This window comes from Echinops telfairi, unplaced genomic scaffold (assembly GCF_000313985.2).
Source record: "Echinops telfairi isolate 266 unplaced genomic scaffold, ASM31398v2 ScPeMD7_1;HRSCAF=3_0, whole genome shotgun sequence".
Classification (NCBI taxonomy): Eukaryota; Metazoa; Chordata; class Mammalia; order Afrosoricida; family Tenrecidae; genus Echinops; species Echinops telfairi.
The window spans coordinates 84,428,406-84,434,880 of NW_022103896.1; the positions used below are offsets into that span (position 1 = coordinate 84,428,406).

At 38.1% G+C, this 6,475-nt stretch overlaps 1 pseudogene; it reads right to left on the reverse strand.

The window, feature by feature from the left end:
- Window positions 1–4,057: 4,057 nt before the first annotated feature.
- On the reverse strand, window positions 4,058–4,703 carry LOC101641783 (annotated as a pseudogene).
- Window positions 4,704–6,475: the final 1,772 nt, after the last annotated feature.

The window sequence follows — 6,475 nt, forward strand, 5'->3', positions numbered from 1 at the left end:
GACTGGAAGATATGATGAAACCTATTCAGAATCACAGTAACAAACAAGCCTCCTCTAACAGATGTAACATTTGATTTTCACAACTTGAATAGACTGAACTTACAATTTAATGTCCTGTTATAATATAAAAATATATTTATAACATATACCAGAAAAACCTATGCCTTACAATTATATAAATCTATGAATAAAGAGTTAAATGTCAAAAAACTGTGTGAATAGTTGTGGTAGTTACATAATTTCATGTTAACTTGAAGAGATATAAAAGTGTAAAGGTGGAGTTTAGGCTGTCAAGCAGGTCATAGCCCAATAGGGACTCCCTGTGGGTGTGGCCTTATCATAAGGAGGGTCTTGGGAACCCCTCCCATCTCTGCCTTCACCTTCCTGTTGGCAGGCCACTCTGAGACTTGTCAGAGCCCTGTGATGCTTCCACCGCCATTGAATCCACACAACTTTACACTCACTGGCCTGTGGTATTCATGCATTCTGCATCATTACATGTGTCTCTGTGAGTCTGAAGAAGGACGCATAGACTACAGTTGGACTGGGCTGGGATGTTTTCTCGATATAAAAGCACTTCTTGATATAAAGCTCTTTCTTATACTTATATGAGTATCTCTGGATTTGTTTTTCTAGTCAGTCTGGCATAACACAGTAGTCCAAAATATTCTAATATATGTATTCTATCATACGTTTATTAGGCAAAAAAAAAAAAGACTTACTTTAACATATGAAATCAAAAGTCATGCCTTTCATAACCACATTCCTTCTGACCCACTCTGTCTAAATCAGTATCTCTAACCCTTAGGCCCCTTTAGTTCTCAGATTGAAAACCAGTTTGTTTGTTTGTTTTTTAATTGATGAGTGTACTATATTTCTTAAAAAATGAACTGGTCGTATTTGAAAACTGAGCCATGATGTTTGTCTAAGAGATGAAAAGCCACAGAGCCTCCCCTGAAGAATGTAATACAGAGGATAGCACTGAAGATACAGCCCGGGGAGAGTCCAGACCACATGGGCACAAACTAAGAGGGAGAGGGGGAGAGAGAGAGAGAGAGACTGACTCAGCACAGCCCACCAAGCCCTGAGGATGACATTCCTGCTCAGAGCAGCCAATGCACAGAGAGTACTCTAGGGCCGGCCCCACCATGAGACACAAAATCCCCTCACAGACCCACAATGGTATGGGGTACAGCACTGGAGACACTGTGCGAAATGTGGGCCTGGTCTGCCCCACACACTGTGGGGAGAAGCATGAAGGGAGTGCAGCAGGGCAGCAAGGGGAGCAAAGTAACGAAGTCCCCAAGGAATCCTGAAAATAGACTTCTGACTCAGGGGACAAGGCTTGGCACCTCATCAGACCTGACTGGAAAACATGCATAAGGGTCAACAGACAGGCCTGGAACTATTTATAGGCTTTTAGTTTTGTTTTGCTTCTTTTTCTCGTTTACTCTATGTCTATCTATATAAGATGTCAGGATAAACAATCCTGAGGAGAAAACAATGGAAGAGTGGTTCCTTGGGTACACGGGAGAGGAGGGGCAGGGAAGGGGAGCGGGGAGCCAACAAACTCAGGGACAAGGGAACAACAAGAGATCTAAAACTGGTGGCAAGGAGGGTGTAGAATGCCTGGTGGGGTTTGATCAAATGCAATGTATCTGAGAGGAATTACCAAGAACCAAATGGAGGGTGAGCATGATTGTGGTACAGGAGGAAAATGAAAGGAAATAGAAGAAAGAGCTAGGAGGCAAAAGATATTTATAGATGTGTATGTATAGGCATCTATATATGCAAATATATTAGTTTATAATGATAGTGATATAGGTCAATGTACATACACTTATATGTTAAATATTAAGATAGCAGACAGACTTTGGACCTTAAACACAAGAACACTTTGATACTCACTTTCCCAATTCGATCTCTGAAGGCAAAATGGGTCCATAAGTAAATGTGGTAAATAAAGTGGATGGTGTGCGACTATCAAAAGATATAGCATCTTGGGTCTTAAAGGCTTGAAGTTATACAAGAAGCCATCTAGCAGGGAAACAGCAAAGCCCACATGAAAAAAGCACACCAGCCTGTGTGATCATGAAGTGTCAAGGGGATCAGGTATTAGGTATCAAAATATCCAAAACAAACCATTATATTGATGCAAATGAGGGGGTCGCAGAGTGGGGACCCAAAGAGCATCTGTAGACAGTTGGACATCCCTTCACAGAAGGGTCACAAGGAAGGAATAATTCAACCAGAAGACTGTAGAACACTGATGAATCACACAACATTTCTCTAGTTCCTGAAAGCTTCTTCCCCAACTACTCTCATTCCCAGTTCTTACAAATCTGGCTAGACCAGAGTATGTACATTGGTACAGATAAGAACTCTCGACCCACGGAGTCCACAACAGATAAACCCCTCAGGATAAGTATTGGGAGTAGCAATACCATGAGGAGAGAGGGAGGTGGAGTGGGGAGGAGTGGGGAGAAAGGGGGATTGATCACCAAGTTTGCTATATACCCCCCCACTGCCGCCCCCCGACCCAGTGTGATGAATAATAGAAATGTGGGTGAAAGGAGACATTGGATGATATAAGATACAAAATAACAAAAATAATATATAATTGATCAAGGATTCATGAGGGTGGGAGTGGGGGAGGGAGGGGGAAAAGAGGTGCTGATACCAAGGGCTCAAGGCAAAGGAAAATATCTTAGAAATGATAATGGCAACATATGTACAAGTGTGCTTAATACAATTGAGTTATGGATTGTTATAAGATTTGCAAGAGCCCCCAAATAAAATGATTAATAATAATAAAAGAAATTATAAAAAGAAAAGAAAGCCACTCAGCATATTGGAATCATGCTATTTTCAAATATAGAAAGTCATAGGCAGGAAATTAAAATAGATTTATTATTGCATTGTTATGATTGAAGCTGAGATGATCCAGGTCAACTCTATTAAACCCTAACTAGAAGTCACCAATCAGTTTGACTAACTTAAACCCCATTTTTCAGAAGTCAATCAGGAGTAATTCATACCACTACTCAGGCCCTGATATAGTAATTTTGGTTTTTATTTGACTAATGCAGTCAGACACATTGATAGATGCTGATGTGATTTGCTGTTCCATGTCACTGTTTAGTCTTTTTTTACAACTATATGTTTCCTTTCATGAGTTCTGGCCCCGTATTCTGTCCTTACATTAAGTTGGTTTAAACATTTCTCTATTAGCACAACATTAGGACTAATATAACAGTATCTGGTAATACTTGTAGCTGCTGTTGTTAGACACCATTGAGTCAATGCAGACTCACAGTGACCTTATACAGAAGAAAGCAAATACATAGTCCTGCACCATCCTTGCTAGTATTGCTATTTTTGTACCCATTGTGGCAGCTGCTGAGTCAATCTATCCCCTTGAGTGTCTTCCTCTTTCTCACTGAACATATATTTTACCAAGGATGGCGTCATTTTCCAGGTCCTGATCCCTCCTGATAGCATGTCAAAAATATATGAGACTAAATCTCACCATCCTACCTTTGAAGGAACATTCTCGTTGTATTTCTTCATGATACATTTGTTTATTATGCTGGCAGTCCATAGGATCTTCAAAATTCTTCATTAAAATATTATTCAAAGATATCAATTCTCCAGTTTTCCTTATTCATTGTCCAGCTTTTACATGCCTATTAAAAATACCATGGCTTGGGTCAGGTATGTATTAGTTCTGGAAGTCATATCTTTGCTTTCTAACACTTTAAATTAGTCTTTAAATTTTTTTTTAAACAAGAAGTTTATTTAAACAACAAGATGCTTGAATTAAAGGGAAAAATATCTAAGCTTCATTTCTGAGAGTAATTTACTCCTACTTTAAAGACAGATTGCCCTACATGTATCAGCAATGTACAAAAAAGTTATAAAATTGTCCTCGGTTTTACAATGGTAAATGTAAAGCATTAAAATTCTCTAATCGAACAAGGTATGCAAGGATTTTTTTTATGTCATTGGTGTGTTTTTTTGTTTGTTAAACAGTGAGAGCAAAATAACTTACTGGAATCTAAAGAGAGGCGCTGAATGAGCAGGCCACTGATGGGGAAGGGGGTGTTTTCACAGAGCCAGTATTTTCCCCAGCCCATCTCCTCTTGATGTCGATCAAAACATGCCATTGACCTTTTGGTTAAAACAAAACAAAAAACAAATAAAAAACCCCAAACAAAGGGGAAAATGCAATATGCTTGTTCACACACACCAGTTACTTGATGCACAGTAAAGGCACGGGCAAGGGGAAATGGAAGAATAGAGGAGACTATACTGTAATCATCAGGAGCTGGTGGAACCAAACTGTTGTATTCTAATAGAGAATGGATTCTTGGTCGGTAGGAAGAGAGTTCTCGAGGAAAGAAGCAGGCTCCCTCTGAGAAGACGCCTCCTGTCTGCTTCTGGAACACATCAATTGTATCGTCATCCTCCATTTCCAACTGTGCAGGTGTGTCTGTTTCATTGATTCGCTGTCCATCAAATCGGAATCTGATCTGCCTCATTGACAAACCCTGTCATTCACAATAGGCTTTCATTAGTTTAGTAAGTGGCGTATGCCTCTCAATCTTAAACTGCACCACAGAACCATCCTGCCCCACCACCTTCAAATTAATATGACCGTTGTTCTCAGTCTCGACTCCCTCCTTGGGTTTTCTGTCGGCCATGGCGAGTGCCAAAGTCTCCTCTGATGCGGCTTCACAAAAGAGGTACCAGGTCCACACCAAACGAACACACAGCTAAATTAGTCTGATAAAACAGATTTGGCCAATATAATGCTTCTTTTGATTTCTTGACTATTGCTTCAATTTACATTGATTGTGGATCCAAGCAAAATGAATTCCTTAACAACTTCAATCTTCTCTCCATATATCATGATGTTGCTTATGATTCCAATTTTCAGGATTTTAGCTTTCTTTATGTTGAGGCATAATACATAGTAAAGATTGTAGTTTTTTTAAAAAATCTTCATCAGTGTTTCAAGTCCTCTCGTTCTTAAGCAAGCAAGGTTTTATCATCTGCATCTTATAAGCTATGTGTCTTCCTCCAACCCTGATGCCACATAATTCTTCATATAGTCCAGCTTCTTAGATTAGATTCTTAGCATACAAATCAAATAAATATGGAAAAAAGGATACACCTGAACACACAACTTTTCTTATGTTACACAATGTAGCCTTCCTTATTCTGTTTGTATGGCTGCATTTTGCTCTATGTACAGGTTCTGCAGGAGGACAATTAAGTGTTCTGTAATTTTCTTTCTTCACAATGCTGCTAGAATGTGCTATAGAACGTGCTGCTAGAATGTGCTATAATCCATATAGCTGGATGCTTTTTCTTCATCAATAAAGGTAAATATCGTTCAGCCAAGAACCATTTCATATCACCAATTATATCTTTGTTGCATGTCCTCCTATGAGTGCTGTTTGAATTTCTGGCAGCTCCCTGTTTACATATTGTTGCAACTGTTTTTTCAAATAACTTCAGCAAAACATTTCCTGGGGTTATCAATATTATTTAATAATTTATGCATTCCATTGGATTGCCTTCTTGTGAAATAGACACAAATGTGGTTTTCTTCCAGATAGTTGGCCAAGTGGCTATATCCCAGACTTCTTTGCAAAGATGATTGAGAACTTCTAGTATTTTACCTGTTAGTGTTACAATCAGAAAAAAAGAATTAAAAAATGAAAAAGCCTAACAATTAGAGGACATGGTTGAGAGTAATAACTTATATGTGGCAGGTATTCTAGAACAAGAATAGATATATATGCATAAATAAAAAATAAACACCGAGAAAATAATGAAAGATTAGCTGGAAGAAAACTTCCCTAATATTCTGAAAGAGGAGAAGAATCCTGAAAGCAGTTTGAGAAAAAAAAAGATGTACAAAGGAGAATCAATCTGACAAAGCTCTGATTTCTCAGTAGGAACCAGGAGGGCAAGAAGGCAGTGGAATATCATATATAAACCCTAAAAGAAAACACACACACACACACAAAACCACCCCCAAAACAAAAATCCAACAGTTATATATACAGGAATATTTCCCTCAAATACAATGGTAAAATTAAGACATTTCCAGATAAAAATAAGTGAATGTGTAAAAATGAGCCTAATTTTACAAGAAATAATCAAAAGAATAATTTGGACAGAGAATCAACAATGGGAGACAACAACCTGATAGTATAACACATGCCACCATTATCCATATTTTACCAAAAATAAAATACAAGTCTGATAATAAGGAACCAGAGAAATAAAGTTGCAAATGATGACAACTGCATTGTATAACATGAGCAAAAGAGGGAATAAATGCTATATTTATTGAACTTCAAATGGTGAGGAAGTCATGATAGTATCAAAATAGAATGGGTTATTCTAAGTTTGAAAATATAACAATAAATTATAGGCAATCTCAAAGGAAATTGATAAACCC